The sequence below is a fragment of the Cryptomeria japonica genome, chromosome 1 (assembly GCF_030272615.1).
Source record: "Cryptomeria japonica chromosome 1, Sugi_1.0, whole genome shotgun sequence".
Taxonomy (NCBI): domain Eukaryota; kingdom Viridiplantae; phylum Streptophyta; class Pinopsida; order Cupressales; family Cupressaceae; genus Cryptomeria; species Cryptomeria japonica.
In genome coordinates, this window is record NC_081405.1 from 402,489,644 (window position 1) to 402,505,286 (window position 15,643).

The window sequence follows — 15,643 nt, forward strand, 5'->3', positions numbered from 1 at the left end:
GTCAAATGGACTCCTAGGGGTATTTTAAAGGTGTTTCCTAAAGCCCATAAGGTATACCTGTGAGTTAGGAGTTTTTTTAGGCATGTGTCTACTCTGTTGTGACTGTTGAGTCATCCCAAAAAGTAGGTTTTCTAAGATATGCGAAAATTCAAAATTAGAAGGTGCCATCTAGGTTATATAACCTTCCCTTTTGATGAGAGATCCTTTTTGATCTTTTTCTTACTTTTTCCTTTTTCAATTTTAGAAACCTATGAGAACTCTCACTGAGGTCTTCTTAGGCAAGAATGAGAGATTTTGTGGATAATCACCCACTCTCCATTTTTGGCGACTATGCATTTTTGAAAAGTTTGGTTTTTGGATTCAAAATTTTGGCTAAGTGTGGAAGGAAGATTTGTGGATTTGGGATGCCCATCCTCAAACTATTTCTAGCATACCTTTGGACAGATTGAAGGTTGGATTCATCTCCTTGTTTTTCGTTGCATGTTTATGTTGAAAAGATTGATTGTATGTAGAGGTTGGTTTCTTGTATTTTCCTTTGTGAAAATTATTTTGTGTTCTCTTTTATTTCCTTGTATGCATTTTCAGTGTATTGGGAGTAACCAAGGCCTTCTACTCTTGGGAGAGTAGGATGACCTTGTGGGTGGTAGAAGTTTGACAACCCTTGAGTGAGAGACTCTCTTTATGAGAGCAATCTCAAGGGGTATATTTGTGACCCTTGCTGCATGGCCTGGTTTGTGCATTTGGGGGTCATAAGGGGAGAAAGTATGGCATAGAATGCCTTGGGGGGGCATAAGGAATGTGGGGTTTATGATTTTATGAAATAACTTTGTTTCCATGAGGTGGCATTGTGTCCTACCATTCTTGCAGTCTCCTCAGGGTACTTGGTCCACTACCACCCATGTGAAATCATCACAGGTTGTGATGAAGTGTAGTCTTGGTCGGGAAAGTGAATGTTAGGTGATTTTCCCTTGCTTGTTGTGTTTGCATGTCTGTAACCTATCTAGGGCTTGGTTCTCCAAGCTCAGGGATGGCTTCTAGTAAGCCTAGGCTGGGAGGTGAGCACTCCATGGTCATAGCCTTTGAATTATTTGTAGGTTGTTTGGAAGAAAAGAAACAGACAATTAGAAGTTGCTGGGATTAATTGTTTGCAGAAAAAGAAGTGGAAATAGAATATTTTATATGTTAAGTTGCAGCAGTGTGGATGGGAAACTATATGTTGTAATTACTTTGAAAAGAAAATGTATTTATTTTAATTAAAGTCCTCATTTAATAGAAATGAGAGACTAGTCAAGTACCACACCCATTTGTATTAATGGCTATAATGTATTTTAAATGTACTCTAAAGAAATGCATTTATTTTGTTAAAGTATTATTTTGTTGCAAAAAAAAAAATGTTTATCTTGGATTAAGTTCCCTATAGTTATTGGAATTATATTTGTAGTATGCATGTTAGTTTTGAAAATGAAAAGTTTATTTTGCATATTATTTCTGAAAATAAAAGGATTACTTATTTCCTTATGCATATCTCTAAGGATAAATTTAAATAATATCACATTTATATAGTTGTTGAATTTATTGAATTTTGTCATTTACTTATTTGCAGAGAATAAAATCTAGAGAGTTAAATAGTCTAGTTAATTTAAATAATATCATATTCTATAGTTGTTGTTTAATTTTATTGGATTATGTCAATAATTTATTGTAGAAAATACATCTACATTATTTAGTCTATCTTTGATTTAAGCAACAAGGTTATCGAAAAAAATAAAAATAATACACTGATCTAAATTGAATAATTTAATTAATCTGTTCAAAGGATTAAAACAATAACACATATTGGTATGGTAAAATCATCCTAGAATTCTTGTGCATCTAAAATATATATATATATATATATAATCATATTTAAAATATATAAACATATATATATATATATATATATATATATATATATATTCAAAACAAATTTGAAAACAAAAAAAAAAAAAATTAAATATAAAAAAAAAGGGGGGGAAGGGTCCAACCCACTGTATTCACAGTGGGCCAGTGATGGCTCGGGCCACCACTGTGGCTCCACGCAGTGGACGGCATGGAGGCCGCCACTATGGGAAACCACAATAGAGGTCGGGGCCCCCTACCTACGGGTAACCGCAGTGGAAGGGCCCAGTCGTCACTGTGTATTCCCACAGTGGGCGGGGCCCGACCGCCACTGTGGGGATATCCAGTGACACCCAGGAAGGTCCCTGCCCGACGCTCCTCCAACCCGCCTCCACACCTCCACCTTCCCATACACTCCACCGCTCTCCCTGCCATTAGCCATTCGGCCCTTGCAACAAAGAGAAAATATGAAACCCTAACCCAGTAAGGGTTAGGGTATTCGAAAAGTGTAAAGGCATTAAAGAATGAAAACAAATTAAAAAGGGCATTTTATAATAATAAAGTTAGGGCTTTCATGAGTTATTTGTTAATGATGTATTTTTTTATTTTTTTTAAAAAGGGCAATTTATAATATTATTTTTAGGTTATCATTGCTATTCAAAAATTCAATAAGTTATATGAGTATATAATAATAATGTTTGTTTAAGGAATATATATATATATATATATATATATATATATATATATATATATATATATATATATATATATATATATATGGTTAAGAATATAAATAGGGCAAATTATAGATTAAATATTTTATTTGGTGTTTATAATTTATATATGTTTTAAATAAACACATGGGTATATTAAATAAGATATTTAAATTTAAAATACTTATGGGGTTTAATCTTTTAGAAATTTTATAACAAATTGGATAAGTTATTTTGACTATGGGGAAATATTTTTAGTCCACCTATATATAGGTTTTTTTTTATGAGATTAAACTTTATAGGAATATTCATTATAAATTTAATTGACCCTTTAGTCAAATTAGTTAACTACATTTTAATTATTGTTAAAATAAAATTTAGGCATTAATACATCTAAGTGCTAGGACTAATTTAATTAGTTCCTAAAAGCAATTAATGGTGATTGGAGATTAATAATATCCCTTGTCAATTAATTTAGAGATTTTTGCATAAATGAATTTATTTATTTATTAAATGGTGAGATAATAATAATTTCTTTGGAAGAGGTTATCGAGGTGGAATTATATATATTTGAAATAAGTCTAAGACCTTGATCTTGCGAACTCATTTAGCCTGGATGGAATCTTATACTAAATAAAGCAATTAACATTTTAACGTTTGACACTTCAATTTTCAATTGCTCGATTAATTAGTATTATTACGTTAAAATCATATTAATAATTAATTTATAGACACAACATTTAATCAAGTTATAAAGGGAGGATGTATTATCATGGATGAAGGAAACTTGTTAGGAGATAAATAATTATTATTAAATTTAGTAATTATGTTAATGCCTATTAGTAGAAGTTGATTTAATTAAGGATTATAATTTGTAACCGTAATAAAAGGGACATTTGATGTGAATTTATTATTGTCCCTTTAAAAATCATTTTGTTCCATTTGATTATGGGAGTTATCATAAACTGATATGTTGGGAATATCCTGACTTTGTCATATAGAAGTTTTATAGAAACCTAAGGCTTCTAGATAATTTTGTTCTATTCATCGCTCACGTTAGAAAAACGTTTTATTATAATTTAAGATTCCACTTGGAACAACCTGTTAAGTTGTCACATCTAAATAAACATGGTTTGCATATAATTAAGTGTATCAAAAAAAAAATTGTTGTGTGTGTTTTTGCCCAAAAGTTTGGGCATGACATTTTGGTATCAGAGCCCTAGGTTCATACACTGGTGAACATGGGCTACATTCATAACTTAGTTGAACTAAACTATGGCTTTGAAGTATAATACCTAGGTGAAAACTTGCGAAATAATAGTGTGAAACATAAGTGGAAACTCATCTAAATCAACAGATCAACATACATCAATTCAAGGGGTTCCTAGGGTCACTAAAAGCTTTGAGATTTGAAACTAATTAGTCATAATGATTAGGGCATAATAAGACCCCAAAGGCTACAAAAAAAAAAAAAAAAAATTAAATTATAAATATTCTTGGTATTTAATAAATGAAATTTAGATCATTAGTAATTATAAGATTACCATTCAATTGGAACCCAGATACAATTATTGCCCTAATCAAATCAAGTATGAGGAGTTAATCCTACAATAAAATACCTATGATGGTAAACTAAGAGAATACCATCCATTGAGGTATATTCTTGACTTGGCAAGTCAAGCAAGCTAGTTAGACATAAGATGAAGGCGCAATAATCAAGATAATTGAGATAGCGACAACTCAAGTTAATTTTTTTAAGCTATGCGAAAATTTTGGTGGTTCGAGGACCATGACCGCCATTTGAGACAACATTGAAGAAGAGTTAAGAGGTACTCTTGTGAATATTAGAAAGAAGCATTAACCTATCCTAATGAATAAATGCCTTAAGCGTGTGGTTAGGCTAGGTTGCTTATTAAGAGCATTTGTTAGACAATCCTTGTAGCAATGTAGAGAAGCTAGAGCTGTATAACCTTGAAGATAAGGACTAAAATGATGAATGACAATCTCCTTGATAAGTGGACCCTAGCATTATTATAGATGAATTAACTAAGGAGAAAGGATACATTAACTTCTTGGGTTAAAGCTTGTAATTGCAATAAACCCTAAGTCCATCTGTAGTTATATAATTGGGGAAACAAGCAAAGTAAAGCCACAACTAGTTCCCTTATGGGAAGACAATCTTGGAGAAACTAATGGCAAGGAGAGTAGGGATGATTTGGTAATCGTACATAACAAATCCCCATTGAAGTGCAAGGAGTGTAAAAGTATTAGGATATTATACTCTATGAATGAGTAACTAATATTCGTTCAGAACCTAAGGAGAAAAGTGCAACCCAATCATGACTAGTCGCTAGTTACAAGACGATATGTAACACAATTTAAACTACTTGACACAACCGAAGTAGGTTTCTAAATTTATGGCACTCAAGTGTGAAGGTATGCGAAAACATTAAGTATGGATGAAACAACATGTAGATGGAAATGGCTTATGGAATGATAGTATAGCAGTATTATAATACGAAGTTTGTAATGACGATTAGTTGTCAGTATAAGATATTTTATGAGAACATGGATAAGGAGTTGAATTATGTGGTTAGCCAAGGGAGAACTTGGAAATTATAGGAGTCTTAAGACATTGGTAATTATTGGACACCCTTATGTTATACCATACTTTGGGTAACAGGATGTTATAATGATAAGGTGGTGTACGTGGTTTGAAGGAAATTGTAAGTTGTGATATGCCGAAAATGGGGTAGTAAGTAAATATAAATAAGTAATATGGAAAAAGATAACTTCTTTTTACCAAATTTTAATTAATAGGGTGAGTGTTGGTCACTTCTCGAGTGCACACCCCCTTGATATCATAAGTTGCATAAGGGAAGTAGGAGGGAATAAGTCAACTCTCCGCATTGTTTGAAATATGTCATGAAATGTGTGGGAAGGAATTAGTTGTCAAGCGTTATTGATTTTACTTGACAATTAGTCCACCCCAAATGGTCCTTAACCGGGTAAGTGCAAGAAGTTGTGTCCACTTTTTGGCCAAAAAGTGGAAGTTTTTTCCCTTTTTTTTTTTATTTTGTCCCGTTTGACCTAAATATTTGAGGCACTTAAAGAATGAATCTTAAAAAAATTCAATAATAGAAAATGTAGTGCTTGAAGTCTATTTTCCAAATATGTAATTTATTTTAATACCCAAATCTTAAAAAGGAAGTTTGAATAGGCATTACTAAAACCTATAGTTTAAAAGTCACTTTTTAGGACCATACCATGCCCGTGTACGACAAGCATAATTTGACCTAAATGAAACTATTTTTCTTTATCCTTTTGGGAAAAGATCTATAACTCACTCATCTTTGATGAGGATATTTTTTTGTTATTTTTTAATTGGGCATAATCACTGTTTTAAAAAATCCACGTGTACGGCAAGCATAATTTGACCTAAACTTAACATTTTTTAATTTATTTTTTTAAAACTATATAGATTTGTCTATAGTTTGATGCCATATAATTTTTTTTCAAAAAACTTAAAAGACAAAAAAGCTATTAAAATTTTAAAAAACCATGTTATTTCAAGTTTATGGATCTCTTTCATTAGAAATTATTTTAAAATTAAAAATATTGATCCATTCTCTTAAAAAATTATATATTTGGAATCTAGATAGTGTGTACTATAATTGGTTTTTGTTGTTTAAAAAAATTCTGAAAATTAGGTGTTCAGATTTATTTTTGAAGTCATTTTTTTGTATGAAGCTTGATTTAGGCTTGAAGTTGCAGGTCAAACCAGTTCTGAGCCTCAGGTTCGACTTTCCAAACCATTTACCAAGCCTATTTCGGAACTTAAAAGTGTGCCCCAAAAAAATCTTTTTACAAATGGGATCCCGTGTTGAGAACGGGATCCTGTTCTTTATTGCAAATTATTTATAAAAAAAAAGCAAACGGGATCCCGTTTTCAACACGGGATCTCATTTGCTCTTACCATTAATTTTGTTTTTTGAATTATATAAATATATGATCATTTAACATAATAAAACATGTCGATTTAAATGTGCGAGTTTTTAAACGATATATTATGATCTAGTTGTCCTTTGGATGCTTTTTGGTTGCAATTTTATATCCATTTTTTGAAGGTGGCATTTATTGCATAAGTTTTTAGTCATGGGGTCTAAACAACGTCAGAAGAAGAAACAAAGGAGGAAATTGACCATCGAGGAAATTCAAGAAGAATGAGAGAAAGAGGCCAAACATCAAAGGGATAGAAGAATGACGATTTGACAAATGAATAATCCTGATGCTTCTGGATCCACAACAATGGAAGAGACAAACATTCAAGATGATGCCTTGGGGGATCAGATGGACGTAGATGATGCAATTATGGATGATGATGATACGAATGAAATAATTATGAAGAATATTCCAAGTACAACATCCTCAAATCTAGGTACATCTTCAAATCCTTCTCTGCAAGACATGGATAATGTGATTATAGGTGATCTTCATATTGCTGATTTAGTAGAAGCTGGATATCCCAATGTTGAGATTGATAGAATTGTCCATGAAAATGAAAACCTTCATGTTGGTAGAGATGAAATTCTTTTTAATGTTGAAACTGAAAATCCTTTTGAACATGGAGAAAATGAAAATCCTCCAATTGTTGAAGATCAAGGAAACTTTTTTATAAAAATTGAAAAAAATGTTTTGGATAATCTTCCTGGTAAGATTTCTTGGAGACAGATAAGAACATATGCCAATAGAATATACAAAGAATTTTTTTATCAAAAAAAACTTGCAATTCAATGTCAACTTATGATGCAATTGATGAGAATGTGGAAAATGAGAAAAGTGATGAAAAAAATAGGCATCTATGTGAAAGCATCAAAAAAAGATGAATCTGTTAAGCATGTTATGTCTACTGTTGCAAGTGCCATTGAATCTATTGGTACAATGAGTCGATCTAAAGATAAGAATGCGGTGCAATGAGCTATAACAACTGCCATAGTGAATAAAGCAACCTTGAATAAAAGGATGGTAAGCAACATTAGTGGAATTTTGAAGATGCATCCTAAAACATTGGTTAGAGCAGCTAAAAGAAGAGAAAGTATTGAAAGTGATCCAATCAACCAAAGTTGGAGTTTTCGTGGTAGACTTTGCAGGTCAAATATGAAATTGAATATTGAAGTGAAATCTTTGGTTGAAAATTTTTGGCATGATAATACAAGGGTATCATCTAATGCTAGAGATGTTCTAAAGTTGAGAGTGGGGTGTAAATTTGTGACCCTCATCCAAAACACCTATTAGACACAACTCAAACTGAATTTTATAGAAAATTTTTGGATGAAGTTTTGTTACTTGGAAATATCACTATAAGTCAAAGATCATTTGAAAAATGCAAGCCCTGGTATGTGAAAATTAACAAGCAAAGAGTCTCTTGTTTTTGTAAAACGCACGTGCAATTTCATTACTATTATGATGTTTTTCAATACATACATTGTGTTTTGCATGGTAACATGCTTATCCAGGAATGTGGTATTGATATGGCACTTGAATCAATCAAAGAATTTGTAGCAAGTTTATTTTGTCAAAGAATCGATGGACAATTATTTTATTTACATTCATGTATTTCTGGACAATGTTCTAGTTGTGGCAATTTTTCATCACTAGTAGAATGTATGCATGAGAGTAGTGAAATTGATTTTGGACAACAACTAGTGGATGTTAGAAGATTTAAAAATGTTGAGTATCCCTTAAAGGATGGAAAAATAGGAAAGCGTGTCGATTTAATCACAAAGAAGGTTAGTATTCATGCATTCATGTCAGAATTTAAAACTAAGATTGTACCAAAATATGTGGCACACTCTCAACATGCTAGATGGCATGATTCTCAATTTCACACATGTAGAAATACATTTCTAGTTGGAAGTATACTATCAGTGGTGGACTTTGCAGAAAACTATACTCTTAAGCCACAAGAGGAAATTCAATCTCAATATTACAATTCCACTCAAGTTGCTATTTTTGTTCATATTGTTTATAGACATGCAGATGATAGCACAGAGGATGATAGAAAAATCCTAAGGGAGTATCATTTCTATGTGAGTGATAATAGGATGCACTCATCAGAGTTTGTTCAATATTGTTTCAGCATATTCTATAGAAATATAAGTGAAAGAGGAATCCAGATGATAGAACATCTTATATGGTCAGATAATTGTACTAGACAATTCAAGAATGCTCGAATGTTTTATTGGTTAAGCAGGGCTCATAAGGAATAGAATATCCAACATATGTGGAGTTTTTTTGAAGCTAGACATGGCAAAGGAGAACATGATGGAGCTGGTGCATGTGTTAAAAGAATTCTTGCTAGAGAGCAATTAAAATTTGAAGATAATGTAAAATTTAAAGATGCACGTGCAATTGTAGATTGGTGCAACACAACCTTATCTACTGGATCAAGTGTGAACTCCACAATTCAACAATTCTTTTGGCTAGTTGAAGAGGAAAACATTGTGTCGAAACTTGATTGTGAGACAATTAGTGGATCAGCGAAATGGCATTCATTTAAGAGTTCAAATGCAAGCACGTGGACTATATGGATAAGGGAACTTGCATTTTTTTGTCAGTTTTGTATTTTAGGTGATTCTGATGTATGTGAGAATACTGAATGGGTTGAAGATTGGAATCAAAGATCGTTGACTCCTACTCAAGCACAAGATCAGATTAACACAATTGAAGATAATGATGAACTATTTGCATCAGATGATTATGATCATGTTTCAGACCTTGTACAGAAAGGTAATCATTTCTTATTATTTTGTTGGCCATTTAATAAAATTAGTTTCAAACTTTTTTATATTTGGTGTAAATTAAAAATGGCATTTTTTTAATTCTAAATTGTGATAATTTATTAATTTTTTGTTTGTCTAGGACATGTGTATGTCGTTGTTACACTTGAGGATAATGAAGATGAAACATAATATTGGTTGGCTCGATATGTTGAGACTAAACACAAACTAGTTAATCCTCAAGAAGATGACGATGGTTTTCATTATCCGACTGGTTCAGTGGTAGTTGTTGGAACTTGGCTAAGGAAATATTTGACAAGGAAGAATGGTTTGCCTGATTTTGAAGATTATGAAACACATAAGAAGATAATACACTACTCACATTTGATTGTTGCAACAAATATACAACTAGTGAGATATCGCAGCAGACCTAGTGATAAAAAGTTGTGGACAATTTCTATGGAAGATCATGAGACAATTATAGATTCTTTGGAAAAAAGAGAGGACGCAGATGGTACAATGGAATAAGTATTTAAATAATGAGGTATGTATACATGTTAAATGTATGTATGTATATATTGTGTATATGTATAATTTCTTTTTATTACATACCATTTGATCATATAGATGGTTTAAATATTATTGTTTGATATATATAGGTCCATCCCTTTATTGAGAGCTCTTACACAATTGTGTTACATGTAATGGAATAAGTATTTAATATATAGAGGTACATATACTTGTTTTAAAACTATGTATGTCTTTTGAAATGATTATACTTTCTTTAAAATTATACTTCAAATGATCCTCTTTTAAGGCACATGTCCTATTTCTAGTTTGATCCCCTTAAGCCACATGTCCCAATTATACACCCATTCCCTTAAGCCGAGTCATGTCCTAATCAATTAATCTCCCCTTAAGCCATGTCCTATAATTGAGTTCAAATGATCCTCTTTTAAGGCACTAGTCTTATTTCTAGTTTGATCCCCTTAAGCCATGTCCTATAATTTAGTTCAAATGATCCTCTTTTAAGGCACATGTCCTATTTCTAGTTTGATCCCCTTAAGCCACATGTCCCAATTGTACACCCATGCCCTTAAGCTGAGTCATGTCCTAATCAATTAATCTCCCCTTAAGCCATGTCCTATAATTTAGTTCAAATGATCCTCTTTTAACGCACATGTCCTATTTCTAGTTTGATCCTTTTAAGCCACATGTCCCAAATTGTACACCCATCCCCTTAAGCTGAGTCATGTCCTATTTTGGTATTTTAAATTAAATTTGACTTACTTAATATACATGCATTTAACAAATTATTTCTAATTAAGTTCTAATTAATTTTTTTTTGTGTGCATGTAGGTACATCTTGTTACCGAGCTTTTAATTGTGGAGATCTAATTTAAAATCTCTAGATTGCTTTTGAAATTGTGGCGATCTAATTTATCTAGATTGCTTTTGAACCTGCTTTAAATGTCTTAGATTGGATCAAACTTATATAATACTTTAGATTTCAAAATATTGAGTTAGACTTTAATATATATATATAGATTTAAGACGTGTGGATCTTGAAAATTTTAAATTTGAGATACATGGATGAAGCTAAATTATTATATATTCAAGAGATGCACCTGGATTAAACATTTTTATATTTAAGCTTTTAGTATGTATATATGTGTGCATGTACTTGATAATTTTAGAAATTGTCAATTGCTTTGAATTAAATTTTTAATGTATACAACATTTGTGTGTGTAAACATGTGTTATTTGGAAAAATATCAAAATTGCAAGTGTTTTATTTTTAATACATGATATATATGTACATGTGTACAAGTGTGCTACTTTTATAAATGTCAATTCCTCATGTGTGTATATGTGTTCAATTTCACTTGCTATTTTGAGATGTGGATGAAGCTCTAAATTATTATTTTTAATCTATGTGTTCAAAATTGCACTTGCTTCATTTATTTTTAATCTATTTATTTGGTTTTAGTATCATGTAAGTACACATACACATACATATATAGATTTAGATTAAAAATAAATGAAATTTACATATAGCTTGAGATGATTATAAATAAATAAATATATGTATAAATATAATGTCCATGAAACACATGTATGTATGTGTACTAGAGAAGTGAACACTCCAACATAAAACATATATATATATATATATATATATATATATCACATGTACAAGCATTGCATATATGTATATCAAGTATAGATGTGTGATGATCAACAAGTCTACATGTGGTCAACATGAAATATAATCAAAGTGTACATACAAAATAAACAAGTCCATGTATACGCGCAAAATAAACAAGTCCATGTGTACGTGCAAAATAAACAAGTCCATGTGTATGCACTAAATAAACAAGTCCCAGTGTGTACACATGTACACACATGTATGTATCAAGTCCATACTCAAAATGAAATATATAATCAAAGTGCACGAAATAAACAAATCACATGGGATGGAATTATCAAATGTCAATAAACTGCATGAAACATGTAACAAATCTAGCCCCTAAAATGAAGACGGATGTAAGCCCTAAATATGATCTAGATTCCTCTTCAAGCCACGTGGATGAAGAGGAGAAGATCCACTCTGCAAGACAAAAATGTTCAAGTTTGTGAGAGTTCTACATAGTTCATGCTCATATATATATATATATATATATATATATATATATATAAACAATTTAAAAATTTCAATTATAAGTTCAGTAGCACATACGTGTACATGAGTACATCTCCTCTAAACTCTACTGAGGGCTCTACATCTCTAGGTGCTATAGGGGCAGTCAATGGCACTGGTATCTCATGCTATATATAGTACATGAACACACACACACACACACACACACACACACACACACACACACACACACACACACACACACACACACACACACACACACACACACACACACACACACACACACACACACACACACACACATATATAGATCAAGATCAATTGATGATTTAAAATAGAAATTTAGACCTAATTTACATTTAAAATGTTTATTTTGAACTAGAGATAATTTAATGATCATACGCATACATACCTGACTCAGATCATCTCCTCTGGGCATTACAGTATCTGGGGCGACATAAAAAAAAAAACTGAGCCACTATCAACAAGATCCTACAAGGTATTTAAAAAAGAGTTGCACATGTCAATTATATGTATCAATTAATTTAATTTTTAAATAAAATATGATTCTGAAACTTGTATCATTTTTTTTTAATTTAAATCAACATTAAATACCTGAAATAATGATGATGTCTGTAAAAAAATATCAAGTGGATCAGGATGATCATATGGCCCATCTGGATGTAAACTCATCCTGATGGTCGTGTCCACCTATACAACAAAATTTATTAAATCTAGATATTAAATCAAATGTACATGATGTTTGTTTATTTATTTAAAATATTGAATGTAAGTTTGATGAACAAAATTAATTAAATCTCTAAATATATATATAAATTAAGATAGAGTGTCAACGTACCAAATCTCTCTGCTCATTCACAACAACCGATGCTGGAGGAGCTACACTCACCATAGTAGCAGATGGATAATCCAACGTGGAAGTCAATTTCGTAGTGGCCCCAAACATGGGCTAGAGACATGCAAATGTGTAAATAGTGAAGACATATATAGATAGAGAGATCTATATAAATTATGTAAATTTAAATATATATATATATATATATATATATATATATATATATATATATAGCTGCAAACTGTACATGTATGTACTGGATCTCCCCATACTTGTTTACCACATAAATCATGATCTATGGGATGATCATCGACACAAAAAAAATCAACATATGAACCAATATTATCATGATCAGTGGATGCTCCTCGTGCAACTGAAGAGGATGGATCATGATGTGAACTCGAAGCAAGGTGTGGACCATCACAAGGCCCATAACATAGTCAATGGCAACTCGTACAAAAATGAGGTGTCGATGTACGTGGAATGGATGTACTCATGTCAACATCATCCTCACTAGTGTCAATGTCACCACAGTCCAACAAATTGGTTGTCTGTTGACTAAGGATACCAGTGAGTGTGGTCAATGAGTCCAATGTGGAGATAACAGAACATTGATGAACAGGCATAGGAGCCACAATGGCCTGGCGACGGGCAGGTCTATTGGGGTCAATACGTGCCCCCAACCTATCCTGTGGCATGCCACCACCAACACCCTGGAATGCTCTTATATCAAAATAATTGGGCTTTAAACCCAAAACAAACTCTGCATATAATTTTCTCAAGAAGTACAAAGGGCACTCTAAGTTGGCATGTGGTGGAGTATCAAATACCATCTGCCATTGATCCCAAAAATTATCGTCCATGCCTTGATGTGTACACCACCCCATGGATATGCAGGATTTGTTTGGTGGAATGGGTTCACTTGTGACGAGGTTTGAAAAATATGGAACAAGGTGAGATTTGTCTATTCTTAGGTTCAAAATATCCTTATAGGAGAGGCCATCAGAATAAAATCGGCGTCTCTCCTCTCTCCATGCTTAATGTGAATCGAGCTCTGCATCTATAGACCTAACTGCATCAATAACTTTTTGCATCTTAGATGCAAAATGGTGCATGTGTGGGGATATATGTGGTGCTCTAAGGATCTCATTAACTTTCCCCTGTATGAAAATAACATTCTCATCAATAATGGCTTGAAATCGACCCTCAGCAGAATCAGGAGGTGGAGGATGATGACCGGGTGGGGGTGGGGGTGGGGGTGGAGGTGGTGCACCATGGGTAGGGTCATCTGGGGGGGTTGCTCAGGCCCTGTTTCATTAAGCAAATCTTCTATATCAAACAAATCCATGTGATGATGTGTATGTAATCTGAGCTCTGCATATATATATATATACACATGTACACATTCAATACATTTAATTAAAAATCAAATAAGAATTTAAATTCTAACTTTTGAAACTAAAACATGAATTTAAATTACAAATAATTTTAAAACATGTACAATCTACATATATATACATTTTAAACATATATATACATATACAAACTTTACAAATAGATAAATGATAAAAAATTACGTGTACATATGAAATCAAGAACATGCACGATTTTACATATAATATATATGATCATGTACATAAGAATTTAAAATTTAACATCTACATGAAAATGTTTATAATTAATCATCAAGTGACACACATGACTTAAGGGGATTGGCCTACAGTTAGGACACGTGGCTTAAGGGGATCAAACTAGAAATAGGATAATTTTGGCTTAAGGGGATAGGCCTAAATAGGTCATAATTAAATTTTGTAATTAATCATTTAAGACACACGACTCAAATGGATTGTCCTAACTAGGATAATTGGCTTAAGGGAGTAGGCCTAATTAGGATGTATGTTAATAGATTGGCTTAAGGGGATTGGCTTAAGGGGATAGATTGAATGTATGTTAATAGGGGAATTGTCGTAATAGTATGTTAAGAATACTAATTTAATGTAAATATAGTTGATTTAATGTACTTAGAATAGGAATTTCAAATTTAGCAACTACAAATTATAGGATGTATGTGGCTTAAGGGGAGGAGCCTAAATTATAGGATGTACGTACATTTCCTAATTACATGTGTCTTAAGGGGACATGGTCAAAATTAAATTACATTTGATCATAATTAAGTTTAATAAATTGAATATATAGTTAATAGGACCTATTTCATGCAATTTAATATATATGGCATTTAATAATATATATAGTTAATAGGTCTTAGTATGTCAAAAGGGGAATTGTCGTAATAGTATGTTAAGAGGCCCGTATGGTTGTAAATATAGTTAATTTAATGTACTTAGAATAGGAATTTCAAATTTAGCAACTACAAATTATAGGATGTATGTGGCTTAAGGGGATGAGCATAAATTCTAGGATGTACGTGCATTTCCTAATTGCATGTGTCTTAAGGGGACATGGTCGAAATTAAATTACATTTGATCATAATTAAGTTTAATAAATTGAATATATAGTTAATAGGACCTATTTCATACTATTTAATATATATGGCACTTAATAATATATATAGTTAATAGGTCCTAGTATGTTAAAAAGGGAATTGTCGTAATAGTATGTTAAGAGGCCCGTATGGTTGTAAATAGTTGATTTAATGTACTTAGAATAAGAATTTCAAATTTAGCATCTATAAATTATAGGATGTATGTGGCTTAAGGGGAGAGGCATAAATTATAGGATGTATCTGGCTTAAGGG